The sequence below is a fragment of the Tiliqua scincoides genome, chromosome 8 (genome assembly GCF_035046505.1).
Source record: "Tiliqua scincoides isolate rTilSci1 chromosome 8, rTilSci1.hap2, whole genome shotgun sequence".
Taxonomy (NCBI): Eukaryota; Metazoa; Chordata; class Lepidosauria; order Squamata; family Scincidae; genus Tiliqua; species Tiliqua scincoides.
In genome coordinates, this window is record NC_089828.1 from 7230141 (window position 1) to 7254601 (window position 24461).

Consider the following 24461-nt stretch of genomic DNA (forward strand, 5'->3'; position numbering starts at 1 on the left):
CTGCAGTACAGAAGTGTACTCAGGACGCAAGCTCTGTAGACCTGGATCTTGGTATGTTCCATCAGCTTCTTGTTGTCTCAAAGCTTGCTGTCCTGCAAATACCCACCTGAGACAGTAGGAAGCTAATTAAGAGATCACTAAGTTGAAAGAAGTTCAGGCTGTGCACCTTGAAGATCCACCCCATAACAGTTGGGAAAAGGGGGCATGGACAATCACCACTCCTACTCAGAGATCTTCAAAAGCTCCAAACCTCGTTGCTTCCTGGAATTCTTCCAGGTCCCCAAGGCTCTGCCTATGACCATTTCCACGCCACTCCCAATCAGTTGCCCCAAAGCTACTGATGCAGATTGTTGGTATTGCAACATAAATGGTGCTGATTTGGAGCACATCCGGCTGACATGCAAAAAACGGGGGGGGGGGGGATTGGAGTTTTAATCAACTCAGTAAAGAAAATAACCAGATGTGAATTTCCCATGGATATAGTGGTTGCCTGTGTTGGAGGAGCTTGACAGTGAACCAACCCTAGAAGAACTTCACGTGGCCCTGGACTCCCTCACCTCTGGCAAGGCACCTGGGAAAGACAGCATCCTTGCTGAAGTCCTAAAGTGCTGCAAAGAGATCATCAACACTGAGCTGCATGAAATCCTCTGCCTCTACTGGAGAGAAGGTGGAGTACCACAGGACATGAGGGATGCAAACATCATCACACTGTACAAGAACAAAGGCAACGGAGTGACTCAATAACTACCGTGGCAACTCTCTCCTTAGTGTTGTAAGAAAGCTGTTTGCCCAAGTTGCACTAAAGAGGCTCCAGGTACTTGCAGAGAGCGTCTATCCAGAATCGCAGTGTGGATTCCAAGCCAACAGGTCCACCATCTTCTCCCTTAGACAGCTGCAGGAGAAATGCAGGGAACTATGACAGCCACTCTTTGTAGCCTTCATAGATCTCACAAAGGCTTTCAACCTGGTCAGCAGGGATGCCCTCTTCAAGATTCTCCCTAAGATTGGATGTCCACCCAGACTCCTCAGCATCATCAGGTCTTTACATGAGGATGTGAAGGGCACTGTAGTCTTTGATGGCTCCACATCAGATACCTTTTACATCCAAAGCGGAGTGAAGCAGGGCTGTGTTCTCGCGCCAACCTTGTTTGGGATTTTCTTTGCTGTCCTGCTGAAGCAAGCCTTTGGAACTGCAACAGAAGGCATCTATCTCTGGACCAGATCAGATGGAAAGCTCCAACCTCTCCAGACTGAGAGCAAAGTCCAAAGTCCAGCTGAAATGTCTGTGTGACTTCCTCTTTGCAGACGATGCAGCTGTCACCGCCCACTCTGCCAAAGATCTCCAGCAGCTCATGAACTGTTTTAGCAAGGCCTGCCAAGACTTTGGACTGACAATCGGCCTGAAGAAAACACAGGTCATGGTTCAGGATGTGGACTCACCTCCCTGCATTACAATCTCTTCGCACGAACTGGAGGTTGTCCATGACTTTGTGTACCTTGGCTCAACGATCTCTGACACTCTTTCTCTCAATACTGAGCTAAACAGACGCATCGGCAAAAGCTACCACATTTTCCAGACTCACAAAGAGAGTCTGGTCCAACAAGAAGCTGATGGAACATACCAAGATCCAAGTCTACAGAGCTTGCATCTTGAGTACACTTCTGTACTGCAGCGAGTCATGGACTCTTTGCTCACAACAGGAGAGGAAACTGAACGCTTTCCACATGCACTACCTCCGACGCATCCTCGGAATCACCTGGCAGGACAAAGTTCCAAACAACACTGTCTGGAACGAGCTGGAATCCCCAGCGTGTATACACTGCTGAAACAGAGACACCTGTGTTAGCTTGGTCATGTTGTGAGAATGGGCGATGGTTGGATCCCAAAGGATCTCCTCTATGGAGAACTTGTGCAGGGAAAGTGCCCAACAGGTAGACCACAGCTGTGGTACAAGGATATCTGCAAGAGGGATCTGAAAGCCTTAGGAATGAACCTCAACAGGTGGGAAACCTTGGCCTCTGAGCATTCTGCTTGGAGGCAGGCTGTGCAGCATGGCCTTTCCCAGTTTGAAGAGACACTTGGCCAACAGACTGAGGCAAAGAAGGAAGGCCATAGCCAGGGAGACACACCAGGGACACACTACACTTGCTCCCAGTGTGGAAGGGATTGTCACTCCCGAATTGGCCTTTTCAGCCACACTAGACGCTGTGCCAGAACCACCATTCAGAGCGCGAAACCAGTCTTTTGAGACTGAAGGTTGCCAACACAAATTTTGTGTTTTGTTGTGTTTTGTTATTAGGTAAACTAAAGACTGCAATTAGTATGATAAGTGCTATAAAGTTCTTAGGAATATGCTGAATGCACACATACATCCACAGTAAAGTATCAGAAATAATGCCAACTTCCTTCAGTTGAAGAATGGAGACTGGGAAGGTGGCAGAGAATATCAAGGTACACATTGATGTATCAGAAGAGACTGTGAGAAAGATGAGATCCATTTGCTATGTACTAAAATAGTCTTAACCCAGAAGGTGAAAGGAAGATATTGAATATTGCATAGATTGCTATTATAAAGGAGCAGAGAAGGAATCTATTGGAAAAGACTTGGTTTCTTGTCTATCAGCATTGGGTCCAAAACAAGTCCAGTTTGGGCATGACTTGGGAGAAGAAGCGGGGAAGTCCACTTCAACACCCAGAAGGGAAGAGCTTGGTCTCCTACAAGCTTTAAAATAGTAGTTTTAAAATGGAGCCTTAATGATCGCTCTCAAAAATGGTACTCAACTGGTTCTATCCCCAGCACTCAGGATTTCTCACTCTTATACAAGGTATACATTTGTGAATTGCCTTCCTGTTAAAAATATTCAAGGTGACTCACAAAATGATCTCTTTGCAATGTGGAAGCCCGAGGCCTTGCAGAGTACCTCTGTAGTACAGGAACATGGGGAAGGGGGCTGCTTCAGTGCTCTGTTCCTCTCCTCCCTTCCCTCCCCATGGCTAGCAGGAGAAGAGCAACATTATGCCAATAAGTCAATAAGCTCTTAACTGGGTTATTTATTCAGGCAGAATACATCTGACTATTCCTGGTGCAAACCATGCTCAGGCCTTCCTTGTGGAGGGCAGCCTACCAGAACAGGTCCTACAACCAACCAACCAAAAACAGTGGCAAATAGCTGCAAACCTCATCCCGAGGGTCACCATCAGTGCCCAAGTGTGTCAACAAGGATTCCCGAGTTAGATTACAACTACTGTCAGACTTTGATCAAGAACAGCCACTTAAACGACTATGCACTTGATCTCAGCTCCTTAGAGGTTTTGCCTCCAGATTTAAAACCTGCTTGCAAAGGGCAACATCCATCCTTGAAGGACTCCGTTAACCTGACCAAAGGTTCTTCTTGGCCTCCATTCGACGCATCTGGAGCCATGAATGCCTGGAGTTCTCCAATTAGAATCAGAGCTATCCCAGGCTGGCTGTGTTTCCCAAGGAGAGCAAAGGGGCTGGTTTCTCCTAAATTTAGAGAAAGACTCCAAGACATACCATGACTCCACCAGAGGCAGCCGATGTATGCTGGTGAGATGTGTATTAGGCTTTTATTATTTCCTTGCTGTGAGCACCAACAAAGACTGTAGTTGCTTCTTAAACAAGCAATAATACGTTTGCATTTGTTGGTGAATGTGTTCTAGCAGGGCTGCAGCACTCCCTTCCCACTCCCAAGTCTCACTACCCCATCACTGCAGTGAATTAATATGCAGAGCATTTATCTCTTTGCAGATTTGATTTTTCTAAACACATTTCAGTTGTTGGGGGGGGGGGAATGATGAAAGGCTTGCATATGGTACGCCGCGGAGCTGTTGCAAGGTGATTTGCATTGCTTTGAAAATCAGTGGCCTCCAGTTGCCACCCCCATTAAAAAAAACACCTTGCTAGAGAGACCCAGGGTCCCAAAACTGAGCATCATCAAGAACGACTTCAGAATTCCATTTGCTTTTGAGCAGAATACAAGAGAGGCGGTGCCAACTGCAACGGAGGAGCACGTTCATTTTAGGTGCAACGCCTCTCTGAAAGTTGTACGCAGAATGGCTGGGAGGAAGGCCCTGGAGGTACATTTCAATCCTAAGGACTGAGGTGGGTAAAGCAATGATGAAAAGCACACAGGTTTGACAGGTTGCATACCTAGACGAGCAATGCACCACAGAAGTGAATGACAAGGGTAAAAAAATAAGAACACTAGAAAAAAGGCATTTCTAATCAACTCCAAGCAGACAACACACAATAAAGGGATTCATGGATTTCAGGTTACAGTCAGGAGCAGGGATCTGAAGGCCTTAGGAGTGGACCTCAACAAGTGGGAAACCCTGGCCTCTGAGCGGCCCGCTTGGAGGCAGGCTGTGCAGCATGGCCTTTCCCAGTTTGAAGAGACACTTGGCCAACAGACTGAGGCAAAGAGGCAAAGAAGGAAGGCCCATAGCCAGGGAGACAGACCAGGGACAGACTGCACTTGCTCCCAGTGTGGAAGGGATTGTCACTCTCGCATCGGCCTTTTCAGCCACACTAGACGCTGTTCCAGAACCACCTTTCAGAGCGCGATACCATAGTCTTTCGAGACTGAAGGTTGCCAACAACTGAACAACAGGAGCAGATATGGCCCACAGTCTTCAAAACGGCACCAACACATGAATTGAGCCAGTTACATGGAAAAGGAACTTGCCTCCTGAACTTCCATGGGCATCACGCAGGTACTTTTACCCAGAACTGCAGAAACTGAAACATGAACTAGCAGATGGACCATTTGGGACATGTAGATAATGGAAGACATAGGAAAACGTCTGACCATGAACTACAGTACAGAGAGGTGTCCATACGGAAACCAGATCCCGCTTGGGGACAACCAGTGTGCACCTGTGAACTGGATTTCTACTAGGCCCTCTGGTGGCAAGAATGTAAAATTGCATTGCATGAATTAAGGGTTGGAAGCCCCTGCAGGAGTGGCACACCATGCTCCTCTTCTCTCCCCATCTGGCCACATGTTGTCCTGGAGCATCACTTCAGTGACTTCATACAGCTAGTTCATGAATATGGGTGGAGGGGCAGAAATGGGGGCAGCATGGTCTCTCAGAGAAGGTATTCCATGGGGAGAGAAATGCAAAGAAATGTGTCATAAACCTTCACAGACATTTGACGGCTTTCTGTGGATTTCATAGTCTGTGGAAATAGGTATCTGTGGGGGTTCATCCAACAACCTGGGAAAGACCCCCGTCTGAGAGTCTCGGGCACTGATGCTAGTCACTGCAGACTGAGCTGAATGGACTGACTCAATAAAAGGCACATCCAGAGAACCAAAACTGAACTCATTCTGTGGCCATAGGAGTTGCCTGCTACACCGACATCATGAGGTCTGCCTGGAGGAAGAATGACTCCACCACCTTCTCATAAGAACAGCCCCACTGGATCAGGCCATAGGCCCATCTAGTCCAGCTTCCTGTATCTCACAGCGGCCCACCAAATGCCCCAGGGAGCACACCAGATAACAAGAGACCTGCAAGGCTTCCTGGGAATTGTAGTTAAGAACATAAGAACAGCCCCACTGGATCAGGCCATAGGCCCATCTAGTCCAGCTTCCTGTGTCTCACAGGGGCCCACCAAATGCCCCAGGGAGCACACCAGATAACAAGAGACCTCATTCTGGTGCCCTCCCTTGCATCTGGCATTCTGACATTACCCATTTCTAAAATCAGGAGGTTGCGCATACACATCATGGCTTGTACCCCGTAATGGATTTTTCCTCCAGAAACTTTTCCAATCCCCTTTTAAAGGCGTCTAGGCTAGAAGCCATCACCACATCCTGTGGCAAGGAGTTCCACAGACCGACCACACGCTGAGTAAAGAAATATTTTCTTTTGTCTGTCCTAACCCTCCCAACACTCAATTTTAGTGGATGTCCCCTGGTTCTGGTGTTATGTGAGAGTGTAAAGAGCATCTCCCTATCCACTCTGTCCATCCCCTGCATAATTTTGTATGTCTCAATCATGTCCCCCCCTCAGGCGTCTCTTTTCTAGGCTGAAGAGGCCCAAACGCCGTAGCCTTTCCTCATAAGGAAGGTGCCCCAGTCCAGTAATCATCTTAGTCACTCTCTTTTGCACCTTTCTTTTGAACCGGCTACATGAAGCAGGTTTCACCCAGAAGCTGCAATGCCAGCAAATAGGGGCACCTCTGAACTGGTCTTGGTATTCATTTTGCTAGAACAGAATCATTGTTCTTGCTGATGGGAATGGTGTTTAGATGGCGCAGCAGTCTGGAAAGCAGCTGGTTGTAATAAGCCTGAACATTAAGCTAACAGATCGTAAAACTTCATTACCATAGTCCCATTTTGGGAGAAAATGATGTTTATTTGAGTTGTTTTGTTCAAAGTCTCTGGCTTTGTTTCCACTCCACAGAATGGCTCTGAATTTGGGGTGCTCAGGCATCTTGCTATATTCAGCCTCGCTTTTATTACACATTCGTTTCATGAAATGCAAGCATTTTGTCTCCATGGTGGACAGGTGGTGCTACGAAGCAGGCAAGAGAGACAAACGGTTCAGCCTCTGGAACTACAGCATCCAAAATGATCCCTAGAGACAGACAAGGGCAATTAAAATTATCAGGAGCCTGAAGTACTTTCCCTATGAGGAAAGGTTATAACATTTGGGGTTTCTTAGGGTGTGCATGTAAGGAAAGGTGACTAATGGGAAATGGGACATGATAGAGGTTTATAACATTCTACATGTTGTGGCCATCTCTCCCTCCTTGGAGGTAGCAGAACTAGGGGTCATCCAATGAAAGTGGCTGGCAAGTAGCAAGACAGGCAGAAGAAAGCCCTTCTTTGCAAAACATATTATTTTATAGAAATTCGTTGCCACATGGAGGTGTCCACTAGCTTAGATTGCTTCAAAAGAGGTCCCAACTCATCCTCCATGAATTTGTCTACATGGGTCAGGCTACGTGGGGCAGAACAGCCGGGGGAAACTATCTCCTTCATATTCTTCTTTTGGACTCCCTGAAGGCATCTGGTTAACCCATCTGGCAGAAGTAAAATGCTGCTTCTAACAGTTAAGCCATGTGGTGGAGATGGGAAGAGGAGAAGGTGAATCCTGGGAATGTGACAACCAGAGTGCAGGACTCCTCCTATCACCATGGTTTAATTTCTCTACATCAAGTAGGATTCTGCGATGACCTGGCAGGGGGCAACTGCTTTGCAGACACACTGATGTTTTGAACCCTGGAAACACTCAGGCAGAGTTGGCGGCCCTTAGTAATTAGCTGAGGGTGGGTGTTGTGTTTTTTTAAGTACTCTTTTGCAACATTCAGATACTGTTTTTTATGATCTAGTTAATGGTTGCACTTACTGAAACTAATTTAATGTGTAATAAAACTTCTTTACTATCATCTCTTTTTCGGGGCGAGAGGAAGGGCAATTAAATGAAGTGGCATATGCTTGCCTCCCCTTTAACAAGCAAATTATCCTGCAAATACTTACGTTTTTTAAAACTGACTGCTAGAGGAGCCTCCCCATACTCAAGGCTTGTGCAAAAGAAAGTGAGTTTGCCTATCCCTTCTCCCCACCAAACTTATTTGGTTGTTGGTTCTTTGCTCCTAGATCCGTCCATGATTGTCATAAATTCACAGGAGCTAGAGATCTTGCTTCCCATTCTGACTTTATATACAGGTCCGTCCCCCCCATATCCATGGGGGATGCCTTCCTGGCTCCACTGCAGACACGGGGGAAGCTATCTTCCCGGCTGCCCCTGCACCCATTACCTTCATTTATGTGGTTTATAGTCGCAAAAAGGAATCGTGTACTTGCTTTACCCAGACACTATAAGCAGAAAGCTTATAGCAAGACAAACAGCCGGTAGCTAGAAGGGAAGAGTCAGCAAATATGTTTCCTGTTCACATTCACCAAGTCACTCCCCTCTAGCTACAGACTGCCTGCCTGCTTGTGCAGGAGGAGGCCCTCCTCCCCAGTTCCAGAGTGGCAAGGTGGAACTAAACTGCACTGCAGCTGGCTGCAGAGAACTTTTCCCAGCTCACTTCACTGTCATTTTCAGGAGTCACTCGTGTTGGAGGCCACCACTGAAATGCTGCTAATCATTTCTTCTCTGATCACAAATCAATGCCCAGAAATAGCAGGCGGTTGTGTTCTGTTTTTTGTTTTTTTTTTAAAAACCCTCAGGTGTGTTGCTTGCTCAGTCAAGGTCTGCAGACCTCTTGTGGAACCTCAAGCCAAGCGCCACGAATCAGCAAAAAAAGCAGCCAGAGCTTGCCGACCCTCTCACCTATGCAGAGGCGAGAGGACGGAGTGACAGCAGGCTAAATTGGCTCGGATGGATGTCTGGATTTCAGCAGACTCGTGCTGGAGTCGCAACAAGTACAAAGATGGGGAAAGGACAAAGAGACAGAAAGAACAATGGTAGGAGAGCGAGAACACACTTGCGGGTAAAAGGCGATGGCACCTGGATGGCTTCTTAAAACCTTCTGAGCTCTCGGCGGGTAGTCCATTTTGCGTTTACTAGCTCTATAAGCCGCTGTGAATAATTACCAGCAAGGATCTGTGCATCTCTTTCCATCTTTTCATATCCACAGGCAGAATCAATAGAAAAGAACAGAGATTCTACAGAGTGTGAAGTATGCAAGACCAAAATCAATGGACAGGAGCAACTGCAAAAATAAAGACGGAAAGATGGGGAGAGCGGAGCGGGAAGAAGGAGAAAGCACAACCGTCCCCCAAAGGGGAAACTCCTTTCCTTCTGCTGCTCGGTAAAACCGCTGCCCTCCACAAAGCACCGCTGCTCAATGAGGGCACTGCTGCTCTGGAAAGCACACACACACAATTTTGCTCCTTCTCTCTCTTTCTTCAGACATTTTATTTTCTGCTTCTTTCTTAACAGAAGGCACAAGCCAGTTATTTTAAGCCCAGGGTCCGGACTGTGCACCTCTGCAGCATCTGCTCAGAGAAAGCAGTTGCTGATTTCTCTAATAAGGGCCAAGGAAAGCGACTCTCCTTCCCCCAAAGGCAGATCATTTGCATGTGGGGGCCAGGAGGAAACCATTTCAGAGATGATGCTTTAGGAATCGGGGGGAGGGGGGTTGCAGAGGTATGAAAGAAAACCTTCTGCCACTTTCAACTTGCAGACTGCCCTCTGCACCCCACAGCCTTTGAGACAGACACCCAGATGGGACTCTTGTAAAGGCACCTGTGTGCTTGAACCAGGGAATCCGGCAGCATGGCTCTGGAGCTGTGCTCCCTCTACCCTTGGGAGCTTTGCTGAACTGCACCACCATCCAAATCAGCAATTTTCAACTGGTGTTCTGTGGGAGTTTGGAGCACAGCGGTTGAAAATTGTGGTTGAGAATTGCTGAAAAACTCTTCTGGGTTCTGCGGCTCTGTTTCTAGGGCAACTACCTCCAATGCATCCTCGGCATCACCTGGCAGGACAAAGTTCCAAACAACACAGTCCTGGAACAAGCTGGAATCCCTAGCGTGTATGCACTGCTAAAACAGAGACGCCTGCATTGGCTCGGTCATGTTGTGAGAATGGGTGATGGCCGGATCCCAAAGGATCTCCTCTATGGAGAACTCGTGCAAGGAAAGCGTCCTACAGGTAGACCACAGCTGCAATACAAGGACATCTGCAAGAGGGATCTGAAGGCCTTAGGAGTGGACCTCAACAGGTGGGAAACCCTGGCCTCTGAGCGGCCCGCTTGGAGGCAGGCTGTGCAGCATGGCCTTTCCCAGTTTGAAGAGACACTTGGCCAACACTTGTCTCTTCACTTAGAGACACTTGGTCTCTAAGTGAAGAGACACTTAGACTCTGAGGCTAAGAGGCAAAGAAGGAAGGCCCATAGCCAGGGAGACAGACCAGGAACAGAATGCACTTGCTCCCGGTGTGGAAGGGATTGTCACTCCCGAATCGGCCTTTTCAGCCACACTAGACGCTGTTCCAGAACCTCCATTCAGAGCGCAATACCATAGTCTTTCGGGACTGAAGGTTGCCAACAACCCTATCTGTAGTAATGAATTGTCTGTTCCTCTTCCTCCACAAGCTCAGGAAGAGGGGCAGACAATTTGTTATTACAAATAGCGGCCTTAGAATCAGAGCCACAGAATGTGGAAGAGCCTCCTGGAAGCCAGAAGTGGCATCACAAGAGGGAAAGACCACAGAGAAGACCACAGAGGTCGGGGGGTCATGAGAAGAAAAAAGTTGAAAATTGCTGGTCCAGATTAGCCAAAATTCACAGTGCAGCTTCTCAACTGTCAAGGGGAGTCCTGTGGCTGCTCCATGTTTAGAGGCCATGTGTCACTGAAAGGGGAGGACCCTTGTCTCGACACCCTGCCTGGGGGCTTCCCAGAGATATGTTGAATTAGGTGGAGCTTCAGTTTGATCCAGGTTCGTGCTGTGCAACATGGCATGTTTCTGACCAGAGAGAGGAACTTTCCTGGGGGAGCAATGTGAAATGGGGGAAGGCAGGCTAAGGCCTCTTCCCAAATGGAACTTGCTTAAAAGACTTTTCCAACTGCAGTTGTACAGCGACCACACAACGCCTCTCTCATTCTCAGAAGTGAAAACGTAGACAAGAGTCTGAATGCTGTGTGAACTCCTTGCCGCAGGATGTGGTGACGGCATCTGGCCTGGACGCCTTTAAAAAGGGATTGGACAAGTTTCTGGAGGAAAAATCCATTACGGGGTACAAGCCATGTTGTGTATGCGCAACCTCCTGATTTTAGAAATGGGCTATGTCAGAATGCCAGATGCAAGGGAGGGCACCAGGATGAGGTCTCTTGTTATCTGGTGTGCTCCCTGGGGCATTTGGTGGGCCGCTGTGAGATACAGGAAGCTGGACTAGATGGGCCTATGGCCTGAACCAGTGGGGCTGTTCTTATGTTCTTAACTACAATTCCCAGGAGGCCTTGCAGGTCTCTTGTTATCTGGTGTGCTCCCTGGGGCATTTGGTGGGCCGCTGTGAGATACAGGAAGCTGGACTAGATGGGCCTATGGCCTGAACCAGTGGGGCTGTTCTTATGTTCTTAACTACAATTCCCAGGAAGCCTTGCAGGTCTCTTGTTATCTGGTGTGCTCCCTGGGGCATTTGGTAGGCCGCTGTGAGATAAAGGAAGCTGGACTAGATGGGCCTATGGCCTGATCCAGTGGGGCTGTTCTTATGTTCTTATGTGTGTCTGTTCAAAAAGAGCGTCCCTGAATTCAGGCTTGGGCCCCTCCAACAATATACCTCTCTTTGCCACTCTTTTGACTTTCAGCATCAGTTTGCTTTCCACAGGGTAAACTTCAGGAACAAGTCAATCCTCACAATTCCTGCGAGAATTGCTGGTAAAGTTTTACATCAAAAATCAATGGGCTGAGATGATGATATTTCAAAATGTGCTATCTGCAAATGAAAACTCCTTCATCGATTGCTTATAACATCTTAAGTTTCCTCTGAATGGGTAAACAGCTATACTCAATGATGCAGTTTGCAGGGATGCTGGGGAGGGGAGGGGGAGCCCTTCTGAGCTGCACAAGGCAAGGAAAGGCCATTGGTGCAACGCCTCATTTTCATTAAACAAGGCTTGTGAAGGTTCTTTGAGTGCCTACGTTCAGGAGATCAAACATAATCAGATTTTTTAAATCATTCTGCAAGCATGATCTTCAGGGGTACAGTGAAACGGTTCAAGCAAACAATACAGAATGATAATCCCAGGCGGCCCTGAAAAGATGCAGAATCACAAAGAGGAAAGGAGGGGTGCAAAGATGGGGATCCCCAAACATTTTGATGGTATCTTTACAGAGGCAAAAGCTGTAAAAGCAATTAGTGAGAAAAAGCCACCTCTTAGCCAAGTCCCTTGATAATCAACCGATACACAGCTTTGTCTCCTGCCTGATTTCCAGAAAGTCAAGAGAGTTCATTTCCCTCCCAGGAGAACAGGAACAGTCTGACGCTTCATTGTCTCTCTTTCCTCTTCAGTGTAATAAAGATACTTGTTGACAGCACCAACCGTGAAGACCTGGTTGCTCTTTTGTCCTACAATTACAGGCCTAGGCAGCGTGAACTCTCGGGCACGCACTTTACTTCAGAAAGCTACGGGAAATCAGTCCAGAACATTTTCATGAGGCCTTAAATGCAGAACGGTATTGCAAAAAAAATCATCTGTTCATTTGTCTGCAATGCCAAGGAAGGATTCAGCTAACAAACCTGGAAACAGGGGGTACATTTCTAGCCCAGTAGTTTGGTTCAGGAGAACTGCTGATATAACCCAGTGGCATCCCTCCTCTGCCCTGATAGGATTTGCAGGAGATAGAGCTGGATGTTAGGGGAACTGCAAGTCTTTACACCCAAATTTGTTTATTACATTTATAGCCCACCTTTCTTCCATAGTGCAAGAACAATCCACAGTGCAAGAACTCAGCAGTAAGACCATCCCAATGAGGCCTATTCTTCCAATGGGTGTGTAAAGGTCTGACAGTATTTCTCAAACTTTTTGGAGGCCCTAGAGGTTGCCGCCTGATTTATAAATGCCAATTGGTGTGGCTATAATGGTGATTGGGCAGCAGTGCTTCCCTCTCAAGTAGCAGCTTGTTTAACCCTCGATGCAAATAGCCTAATCTGCCCTGTCAGTTTCATGAACCACCCACAAGAAACAATTGGGTCGCGACCCTCAGTTTGAGAACCACTTGTATAGGACATACGTGAGAATAAGCCTTACTGAACAGAGCAGGACTTAGCTCTGAGCAAACATACACAGGATGATGCTCAACAAAGTTCTCAATTTGAAAAGCAAAAGGCCTGCAGCCCCACTTGCACTTTTTAAAGAATACTTTAAGAAATGCAACAGACATAACACATCTGTGATGTGCAGGACTGAGCAATGGGATCCAGGTACCAGGTGTCTGGATTTTGATAACAATAGCTACAAGAATAATGAGACAATTATGTTTTGGCAGACTGTAAGTTTTTTTTTCTTTTTTTTTAAACTTCAGTTTTGACATTTATATGAGTGGCATTAATGAAAAAGCTCGGTGCAAGATTATCTCTTTATCATACGACTAAAACAATTAGAGACATTCCATTGATGGATGCCGCGGTCCTCTCCACGGCACAATAATTATCTTTTAATGAGCCCACATTAATGTAAATTGGATTCATCAGGAAATAAATTTTGCAACGAATGGGACATGCTCTCTCCAGGTAACCTTTCATGAAAGCGGCGTAAACCCAGAGCCTGATGTGTTGGTGGGCTGGAGAGTTTAGTTCCAAGACAGGAGTCAAGAAAACAGTTCAGGTAAGATCACACACTTGCTCAGACTCGATAGCCCTTTTATGGGTCTGCAAAATTATGTCAAATTAGTTTGTTGCTTCACCTTTGATTAAACATGGATTTATGGTTCATTAATCATGCAAATCAAACCCAGTGCCCCTCCTCTTTTCCTATTAGTAAGGTTTCATCCTCCATAGGGGGTTCAGTTATTTCGAAGTGCCCCCCTAATTACTGCTGATGGAACCATCAAAACGAAATTCTAACCAGACAGGCATTCCTGCTGTAATCTTCCTTGCTACTTCACTTTTCCCACTCAGAACCTGTATGTTACCCCATGATTTCCTGAGAGTAACTGCCACCTACAAGGTTTAACAAGTTACTCTTCTGTCCCTGGTCCCATAAAAAACACTGTCAAATTACACATTGCACAAGTTATAAATCTGTAGCTTAAATTATGAATATGATTTTATGTAAAAGATTGTATACAGTAAAATAAAACTCAGTAAAGGAACCCAGCTGAAGGAAATCTCATTGATGATCATGACTCCAAACAGAACAAGTGATCATAAAACCCACATGCCCGATCTTGTCTGATCTCAGAAGCTAAGCAGGGTCAGGCCTGTGATCATCTTGGATAGTTGGCCTATCTATCCAAGTACTTGGATAGGAGAGTACTTGGATGGGAGACCGCCTGGGAATACCGGGTGCTGTAGGCTTATACCATAGTCTTTCGAGACTGAAGGTTGCCAACCAAAACGCACTCAAATTAAAAATAAAGTCTGCAAAGTAAAATAGAAGCACACAGGGAATCCAGAACCTGGGGCAGAAATCATACAGAAGACTGGCTAAATGCTCTCCTAAACAAAAGCATGTTTTCAACAAATGAAAAACACCAGAGATGGAGAGAAGTGCCCCTCACTGGCCTCCAGCCAGATGTTTTTATCTTAAGTTGTCCACTCTAACAAAGGAAAATAACTCAGGCTGTCCAGTTTCATACATGTGTCCAAAATTTAGCCCCACTGTTTTCAGTGGAGCTTGCTTCCGAGAGCCAAACCAGCAGCACAGGGGAAATGAGATTTTTAAAAAAATTCTTTGGTTGAAATGATTAAACAGGGGGCTATAAATTTGATTAATGCAGTGATGGGGGATGGCAGCAGGGTTTAACTGAGGATGTTTCACTGTGAGGCAGCAATCCTAGCCACACTTTCCTGGGAATAAGCTCAATTGACTATAATGGGGCTTACTTCTGAGTAGACATGCATAGGATTGGGCTGAGAGTCACATTCCCCCCCCCCCAATCACTCAGCAGTGTTCCTCAGTGTACTGCCACCCTGGGGTGATCCCTCTAAATACTAAGCCCCTGCCTGACCTGGAAGTAATTGCAGTGCTGTGATGGCACTGCAATTACTTCTCAGGCTCTGAGTTGTTGCACAACCACTCAGACTAGTTGCCTGCTTATTTCCTCCTTTAAAGAAGTGGCTGCGGGGGGGGGGGGGGAAGGATGATGACAGACGATGGTGGCAGTGTACTGCCCAGTGTCATTTGCTCTGCTGACCCCCCCAACTACACTAATGAAATATTTCCCCAAGCTTTCCCCCTCCCCCTCACACAGAGAATGAGATACAGCATCAGTGCTTATTCCCCCCCCCCCCAAATTTGTGGGAGAATGGGGGAGAGCATCACGTTGCAGAGGAATTCCGATCCAAAAAGCAGCACAGCAACTGTTAAGCAATCCCCCCGCACAATCAAATCCACAGCCCCCCTCATGGTTGCATTTCAAGGAGGACAAAAACCTCCATGCAGTGGAAGACACTTGGGGGGTGCCTTAGATTGCAGCCCAAAGGCAAGTTTGCAAGTTGTCAGAGGCATCTTTCCACCAGGTGTACCACAGTCAGCAAACCAAAACCTGAACAAGGGAGGAATGACTTGGTCACAGCAACTGTGCTGTCTGGCAAAAACAAACAGTGAGCACCAGGGTTAAGGGAATGGCCCTCTGGATAGGTTCTTGCCAGAAAATGGGTTTCAGTTCAGTGGCTAAGTAATGACAGCCAACACAGTTCTTTGCATGGGGAGGAGAGAGGGAATGACCCTTCCGCAGACCTGGTGTCTTTTTCTGCATAAGCGCAAATTAGAGCAAGGAAGTTTTCCTGCCCTGAGCCAAGCTGGCTTGGAAGAGGAAGCCAAGGTCTTGCTGGCTTTGCACACAGTCTTCTCCTCGAAGTGGAAGAGTCTGGTTGGGCAGGCATTCTTATAAGCCTGGGAATCGGGTCATTGCTGAGAACAGCCTGACCCATAAGCAAAATGACTGGGGCGGTTTGCCTTCCCCCTCTCAGCTGTGATAGAGGGTGTGGGAGCCTCCACTGCACAAAACAATCCCCCATCCTCCCTTGTGCCCCAAATTTTGTCCCTCCAGAGCAGCCCTATGGTGGCCCAGTCACTCTTCCTTCTAAACCTTTCTCACAAGTCCACTTCCTTGGTTCCCACCCCCAACTGAAAGCAGAGCCTAAGTACATGCGCACATTGACAGCTGCAATCCAGCCGTTGGTTCATCCAGCACAATATTTGTCTGGTTGAACCTGGGACGTCCACATGCAAAGCAGGGACCCCTCTCCCATATGCTCCACCTTGGTCCCTCCTTAGCATGTCCTGCCTTCTCTTTGTTATCTGCCTGCATCTATTGAAACTCAGATAATAATCTCCTCTGGGCAGGGACCTGCCTTCTGGTTGACCTCCCACTACAGTATTGAACTACTCCCAGCTTTAAACATCCAGCTGCCACTTGCTTTCTCCACAAAGACAGGCCTACAGCACAGTCCAAACAGGAGCAAAGCCATCTGCATCTCAAAAGGTGCCTCTGACCCTCACCACAAGGACCACACAAAAGCCAACATGGGGCACAAGAGCAGCAGCGGAAGCAAAGCCGAGCAAGTTGTCAACCCCTCCTGCATCTGTCTCCAGCTGTCCCCAAGAGAGGAGCACAGAGTTTGCCCTGAAGCAGAACCATGGTAGGGAGGAGGGAGGGCCCCAAGGTGCTCATTAACTGCCACAAGGGGAACCCCAGTCATGGGATATTCAAAAATAGGATGCGTGTGCACTTAATGTCAGAGATGGCTCAGGGCTAATTAGAGGTGAAGGCGAGAGGGGGGAGGCGACACACATTCCCAGGACTCCAGGCTAATGACTGCCACCAGGGACAAATTAGCCTTTGGCACAAGGAAAGGCAACCCACCCTCACCACATCCTAATTTCTTTGTTTTCAGAAGGTAGCACAACATTTATGGAGTGAGGCCAACAGAAAGAGAAGGGCTCCAAGTCTCCACAGCACTGTGGATGGAAGGTGCACCTTGGCTGGTGTTAAGAGAGCTTGGGAGAGCCCTTGACAAGTGTACGGCAGAGAACAAAGAAAACCCAATGACTCAGCAAGTGTTCTGAATGTGCAAAAGGTCCCAAGTTCAACCCCTGGCACCTCCATGACTAGGATCTTGTGGAGCAGGGCTGGGCCTGGTCCCACCTTCCACCCGAGGCCTGGGGGAGCTGCATAGGTGATGGAGGCAGAACTGGGCCTGAGGCAGGATCAGGCATGCTCCTTCCTTCCTTCTTTCCAAAACTGCACAACGTTTGGCAAGGGAACTCCCTTTACCGATGAAGAGGCTGCACTTGCCAAACAAGCCCCAACTCAAGGCCAGCACCTGCCCTCCACCTGAAGGGGTTCTACCGGGGGCTTCTGGGGTCTTCCCACCTCCCTACCTGGGCCTGTAAAACCATGTGGCCGCTTCAGTGTCTAGAAGAGACACAGTCCTGCAGCACCTGACATAGTTCTCTTGTCAGCTGACTGGGTCAACGTCTGGCTGGGAATCCAACATTATCCTCTCCAAGAGGCATTTCTAAATGGAACAGGCCTGCTGAGCGCAGGTATAGAAGCAGCCAGCACCGGCCAGAACAGGGGAAAGCCAGAGAGGGCATCTGTGGCCCATCGTCATGCAGAAGGAAGGCACACAGCCAGGGAACCTTAGCGCAGCATAGATCGCCTCATTCCTCAAAATGAGGAAGCGCACACTGAAATCTCTCGCTCGTGCCATCCGCAGTGTCAGCATTTCACCCACCCAAATAAGAGGGTAGATAAAAAACCATACGATGCATGACAAGGACTGTATATACAAACTCCAAACTATATTACACATATACGCTCACTACAGACTTCTCTCTCTCCTTTTTTTTTTTAAAGGCAGCATCTTTGTGTAACCAGCCTTTCCATACAATTTCAAATGTAAGTGTTTTCCCTTTGACAACAGGAAGACTGTTGCAAGGTTGCCAGATTTCAGAAGTTATTGGCCACCAGTGAATTAGGAGGCCTGAACGGACCCATCTTTTAATCTTCAGAGAAGCACAAGGACCCACAAGTCAGAAGCCACGCAAGGACTGCTAGGAGATACAGAAGCTCACTTTGTGTTGGCGCCTTCCATCGTTGCAGGAAATGGGCAGCCCAATCCAACATAAATCCCCGTGAGGCAATGCAGTGAGGCTGCTGCAGGCTACACTGAATCCTGTGTGGGATTTTTGGCTGCTGGAGGTCTTCTTCAGGTAAGGGGACATTTGTTTCTTTGCCCTAGGGCAGGGGTCTCCAAACCCCGGTCCAGGGGCCAGATGCCACCCGCTGCGAGCCTCTATCTGGCCCGCAGCCAACCTCTTGTCCCCTGAACTTTGGGCCCACTCAACTGGGCCGCTGTGAGATACAGGTGGGCCACTGTGAGATACAGGAAGCTGGACTAGATGGGCCTATGGCCTGATCCAGTGGGGCTGTTCTTATGTTAACTGAACATGACCAGAACTGTGCTCTGATTGTGTCTGGAGGGTGTTCTGAGGGCCAGAGAGGTGGAATGAATGAGCCCATTCATTCATTTATTCACTCATCTAAGTTCCATCTCTAATTTATTTATTTAAATTTTTTTTTCCTGGCCCTCAACACCACGCCAGATATTTGATGTGGCCCTCTGGCCAAAAAGTTTGGAGACCCCTGCCCCAAGGTAAACCCCAGCAGCTGCAACAGGTCAGCTTGGACCTGCACCAACAATATTGCTGGTATAAATTCATGGTGGTTGGGCCTAGGAAGGGGGCTTGGATAGGGCACACACCAGTGCCACCAATCCCCCCCCTTCCAGGCCCAATCCATTCACCTCCTGCTCCTGTTGCTGCCTGATTCTGCCTTCCTCCTGCCCCACTAAACCGCCACCCCACCTTTCCCCATCCTACCCCTGTCCCCAGGCTGGACTTCCTTGCTCCAGAGGGCTTCCTGATGACTGCCAGTGGCAAGGCTCTGGCTTTCCTGATGGCGTGCTTGGGCCTTGCGCTATCGTAAAGCGCTTTATGACACTTCCACGACAGCACGCACCAGCACAGGCCCTAGTCAGGACTGGGACATAAGTCATGTGCTGCATTACCCACACAGTCATCTTTTTCTCAAAGAGTTTATTAATAGATGCTTGAAAGGGTACCAAGTCCGTAGGAAGAATCATCGCTTACTGATGTCTTCTGTTCTTGTCTGGGAGCAGAACAGTAACAAATGGATATTGGTGATAAACCATGACTATTAAAATGCAAGTACTAAAAGAGAAAGGTTGTCAGGAGTTAAGAACTGACACTCTGTTTAAATGAACAGCAGTTGCCAATTTTGCAGAACACAACAGGCTTTGCCAAGAACAAAATATGTTTCTGTGTGGCAGAGTCGGGCTTGCTTTATTGTATTTTCTTCTCCAGAACAGAAATAAAAGTGTGGTGCTGATCATTTTGCCTCACTTGATGATGAGATACTGGGCAGAGAAGCTACAAGGCTATGCCTTGGACTGAATGAGCTTGGCTGTGTTACTATGGCCAAAATATACTGTCAGCCGCCAACTGCTCTATAGAGGAGGAAAGGACACGACATACACACACAGAGCACACTATTCTTATATATCTATAACTATAACTATATCTTGCATTTCTTCATGAGAAATTGGGCACAAGGAAGCTCATCATACAGTATTGCTTCCCGGTGGCGTAGCTGGAGGGGCTGGGTGGGCGAGGGAGGTGGGCGAATGGCCCCTCCCTTTGGAGCCATTCCTGGTGGGGAGGCAAAACAGAGCCGTATTCCCATTCCCAGCTCATCCCATTAAATGAGCCTTCTTTAAATGAGCCCAACTACCTGTAAAGACCGTCATATGCAATGACAGAGAAAAAATTTAAACCTCACCTGTTCCCATACCTGCCAAGATAAATATGGGCTTCAAACGGAACCATATGGCTCCGTTTTGCTCCCCCCACCAGGAATGGCTCTGAAGGTTGTGCTCTGCCCCCTCCAGCTATGCCACCACTGGTTCTCCACCTATTGGCCACCTTGGACCAACTTCTTCCTGATTTGGATAAGCATTCAGGCATATCTACCTACAGAACAGGCCTGATTTGCTTCTCTCTGGCTGCTCCGACACAGCTTCCCCACTCTGAATCCAAGTATTTTATTTATTATTTATTTGTTTTGTTTAATAGATTTATACCTCGCCTTTCCTACGCCAAAACAAATGCCCAAAGGGGCTTACACAATCCATACTAAAATCTACAGTACAGGTCCTGCCTCCTTACCAGCAAATTTGGGACCCCTGGTTTTAACTAGCCATGCGTTCTGAACCCATAGATTCTGGGTTTGAGGCTGGACCTGCACCTTCCAAATGTGACTGGAGCTGTCAGGCTTCCCCAGCCCTCAGAAGGCCCTCTGGACATGACCAGAGCATAGCTCTGGTCACATTCAGAGGGTTGAGCATGCCCTGACCTGCATATTTAATTATCCATGGGTTTTGGATCTGTGGGAATTCTGGGAATGGAACCCCCATGGATGATGAGGCATGACTGTATGTGAGACAATAATTAAAATCATTAACAGTAAAACCTTTAGGGGCAACTATTTACACAAAAGATTTTATAGAGGCACAGAGGACAGACATCAGCCCATCACCTAAACACCAGGTGAAAAAAAAAATGTTTTGATCACTCACCAAACAGCCATGAGGGAGGGGATGGTTCTTAATTCCCCTGCTAGGGAGTTCCATAATGCTCATGCACGCTCAGATGCCGCTTCAGACACTTGACTCTGTTCTTAAGCATGTTTAAAAGTACATTTTCTTAACTTTATACACTTCCTTTTTTTTTTTGTTCCTTGACTTTTAGGCTGCAAACTCCTCAAAATTGTGGCTCAACTAATACTGTCTGGGCAGGTCTTCACGTCCAGTTCCTGTGGGCCATCCTGTGGAACCCAACAGCCAGTGGTCTCTTCCACAGCCCAACTGGACCAGTCGCCAAGCTCTGTGAAGTGAGGTGAGCTCAGCCAGCATATGCAATCAGTGTCTGACGTCGCAGTCACCTTCAGTTCGCTGCAAAGGGCCTGGGTCACAGATGGTCCCTCTCTAAATAACTATGGCATGGCAACATAGCTACAACCTCAGTGACCTTCCCCCTGCACATGCCCGATCTCATCTGATCTCGGAAGCTCGTCTGATCTTGGTTAGTCCTTGGATGGGAGACTGCTTGGGAATGCTGTAGGCTTATACCATAGTCTTTCGAGACTGAAGGTTGCCAACCAACAGTGCCCTTCCAGCAGACCTGGCAGGATATGTAGGAAAAACCTCATAGGGAGTGAGGGAAAAACAGGAAGTTGCACCTCCTGTCACACCCTCTGCCCTGCCTACCCCCTGCAATGGAGTATTGTATACCGACTACATTTGGTAACCAATCACAACACACCCACCGCAGTACTAAAGCCCCTATCAGGGAGTCTGCTGCTCAGATGATTGGACATGCTGTGTCACATGCCAGCCCAATACATGTACTTCCTTGCACTGCTCCCTCTGATGGGTCCATGTGCTGCAGCAGGCCAACTAGGTGTGCTTTGCCATGATACAAGCTGTGAAGCGGCAGTTAAGGTGCGTTTTGCCTGACTCCTGCTGTGGTCAGACAGCTGCTTTGTGGGGTTCTAGACCTGCCTCCCTCCTCTCTTTTCTTCCAGCCATAGGCATTTCTGGCCAGACATGCAAAAGGCAAGTGCCTTGCTGGGGAGGGCAAGTCCCTTGGATGGGCTCAAACCTCTCTTGCCTGGCTCTCAGCCCGTGCCTTCGCAGTGAGCTACCAGCACTCCACTTTGCTGGAATGCTGTTGGGGCTCTGCTTGTGGTTGGATGCAGCGATGGGCTCTTTGGACATCACACCAATGACACACTAATGGTTGGTAGGCAACCTTCAGTCTCGAAATACTATGGTATAAGCCTACAGCACCCAGTATTCCCAGGCGGTCTTCCATCCAAGTACTAACCAAGGCCTGACCCTGCTTAGCTTCCGAGATCATGGTATAAGCCTACAGCACCCGGTATTCCCAGGCGATCTCCCATCCAAGTACTAACCAAGCCTGACCCTGCTTAGCTTCCAAGATCAGACGAGATTGGGCATGTGCAGGGTAACAGTTGCTGTCACACTGATGTCAGACCAACATCAGAACACTGCTCCATGGTGCCAATAGTAAGAGAGCTGCCATGATTAATTGGCAGCAGATTTTTTTAAATTTTTTTATAGAAATTAAGATGACAAACTCCATCTTTGAGAAGGCACCACTCCCCCCCCCTCCCGCTCTCACACATAGGAGGAAATATCCCTTTCAAGATGAATCCTCTGGAGATTATGTACAGAGCCCCTTCTTAGGACACCTTTGCTACCTGACTTCAGGTAGCAACAGCAAAAAGGGCTGGTTCAGCAGAATTGCCCCACCCACGTGGGTCTGTCAACACCAAGCAGACACATTTCTTTACTCAAGCCTTTGAAGAACTATTGTTTCAACTAGTTTTAACTCTATTGCAACTGTGCCTTTGTGTGCTCTTCTGTTTTAATTGTTTCACAAGGTTAGTTAGTTTCAGTACCTATTTGGTCTGGGTCATTCTAACACTTTTGTTAGCCACCCTGGATGTATCGATATCAAGGGGCATGACAACAGACCCCTAAATCAGCCTCAGATATTCTGCATTAACTGTGGCCAGTGTGGCAAATTTATCCCCCTCTTCTCCACTGACTTCACTGATGAGGTTTGTACTTAGAGGAAAGGTGAACACCAAATTATTCTTTTTTCCCCCTCCTCCTTGGGGATGCTGCATTGCCACGAAGGCAAATTTGATCAATGTTTGTTGTAGCCCGAATCAATCTTGCAGCTGCTCTTGTGTTGCCTTCTTGTGATGCATATAATGTATAAATTCTCTAAATCTATTCCTGTGCTATTGCCAGCAGCCAGGAAGTCAAGTAAAAGAAGAATAATAGCAGATATAATGGCATTGTTTATGAGAGAATAAAGAAACCAAAACATGCCCATCCCGTAGTTCATAAATCTATTAAAAAATGGCATCCTGCAGTTTGTAGAGGGGTTCTAATTTACTCTTTCGAGCACTGCACACAGGTGTTGCAGAAACAAATTAAATTTGCAAAATGGAGATTTTTAAGAAGCTCCTTCCCCCACCTCCCCATTATACTCATTAGTGGTCTTAGGAAAGCCTTGCTTTGTCCAAAACATTTACAGGATCATTGTAAACAATCCCCATTTGCACCTTGCAGTCCATTACTTTAACCCACTGCAAAAGACAGAACTATTTGCTGCAACAGAAGCAGATGCCCCTGTGCACCCTGGACTGGGTCGCTGCATAAGTCGCACTCTCCCTAGAGGCACTGAATTGGCGTGTTCCAGGACTGTGTAGCTAAAGGAGATCGTGAGTAGAGGTGGGGATGTCTGAAAGAGATGCTCAGCAGGAAGGGACCAAGTTCAGTAGCAGCAGTGACAGTGAACAAGCTCCCTGCGGCTCACATCAGACAGGCCTGGAAATAATTCAAGCTATTATCCAAACAACTGAGAAATCCCTCGGCTTATTCCTAAGCCAATTTTAATGTGGCTTTCCATCTCCCCGCCCCCACTACCAAGAGTTGTTATCTGTAGCTGGCACCCAAGTAACTCCCTACACTTGAAATGTTGATCTAAGAATCCTTGTACTTCTGATATGATATGTCAGAATGCCAGATGCAAAGGAGGGCACCAGGATGCAGACCTCTTGTTATCTTGTGTGCTCCCTGGGGCATTTGGTGGGCCGCTGTGAGATACAGGAAGCTGGACTAGATGGGCCTATGGCCTCATCCAGCAGGGCTGTTCTTATGTTCTTATGATACTTCATCAGCCAATGTCCATCAGCAGAAGACAGGTCAGGCCTCACCCACTCTAAATAAATGGTTGACTAAACACAGGTCAGTTACAATTTTTAAGCATAACAACAGGTAAAAGGTTTTGTGTGTGTGTAAAAAACAGATAAGCAACTGCAAGCCCACTCATGTAGTATGTGTGATTGAGTGCAAGCACCCTGGATGATATATCCAGCAGGCCATCAAACACCACCACCACCACACATTTCTGCACATTTCCAAAATAAGGTCTGGAAGAGGTCTGGCTCAGTTGGTAGAGCTGCTGCCTTGTATGCCTGAAGATCTGAGGTTGCTAGTTTGAAACAACCGGAAGTACCAGAGAACTGACCACACGCTGATATACTGATGAGCTGACCCTAGGTGGCAGAGAGGAGTTGCCATCAAGTGGAGCGTCAAGTGGAGCATGGGAGGCAAAGGCCCAGAGAGAGGCCAGACCAGGAAGAAATGCAGCTGGAACGAGGAGTTCTATGAAAGACTAGAACTATTCAATTGTAAAAATCCCTACGGGGGTTTAGAACACCCTGCCTAAGCAAACCGCCTTGGATTAAAGTCTGAGGAGAAATCTGATGACCAAAGAAAGGCGGTATATAAATACCTGTATTAAATAAATAAATAAATAAATAAATAAATAAATAAATAAATAAATAAATAAATGTCCCCAAGAATGACAAAGAACACAAGCCAGTTTTTGCTCAACATTTCAATTCTGAAATCAGAGAACTTCAAATCTCTCAGACTTATAGATACTGTTTTATCTACTGAGAAACCATCAAATCAGAGAAGACTGGAAGTCAGTTGTTCTTCTCGTCTTGAAGAGAACACTTAGACTGTGTCTCTCTCTTTAATACTCTGGCCTGAGACATTCTGCGGAGAATTCCGCCACTTCTAGCACCTTCATTCATCACCTTGGCTTGTCTTTAAGGCATA

At 47.3% G+C, this 24461-nt stretch overlaps 1 protein-coding gene and 1 pseudogene across 1 annotated transcript in view; both read right to left on the bottom strand.

Annotated features, from left to right (window-relative positions):
• Positions 1 to 24461, bottom strand: part of MEGF11 (multiple EGF like domains 11) — a 309714-nt gene that overhangs the window by 158435 nt on the left and 126818 nt on the right. The gene's annotated exons all lie outside the window — the stretch shown is intronic.
• LOC136659646 (5S ribosomal RNA) lies at positions 21661 to 21777 on the bottom strand (annotated as a pseudogene).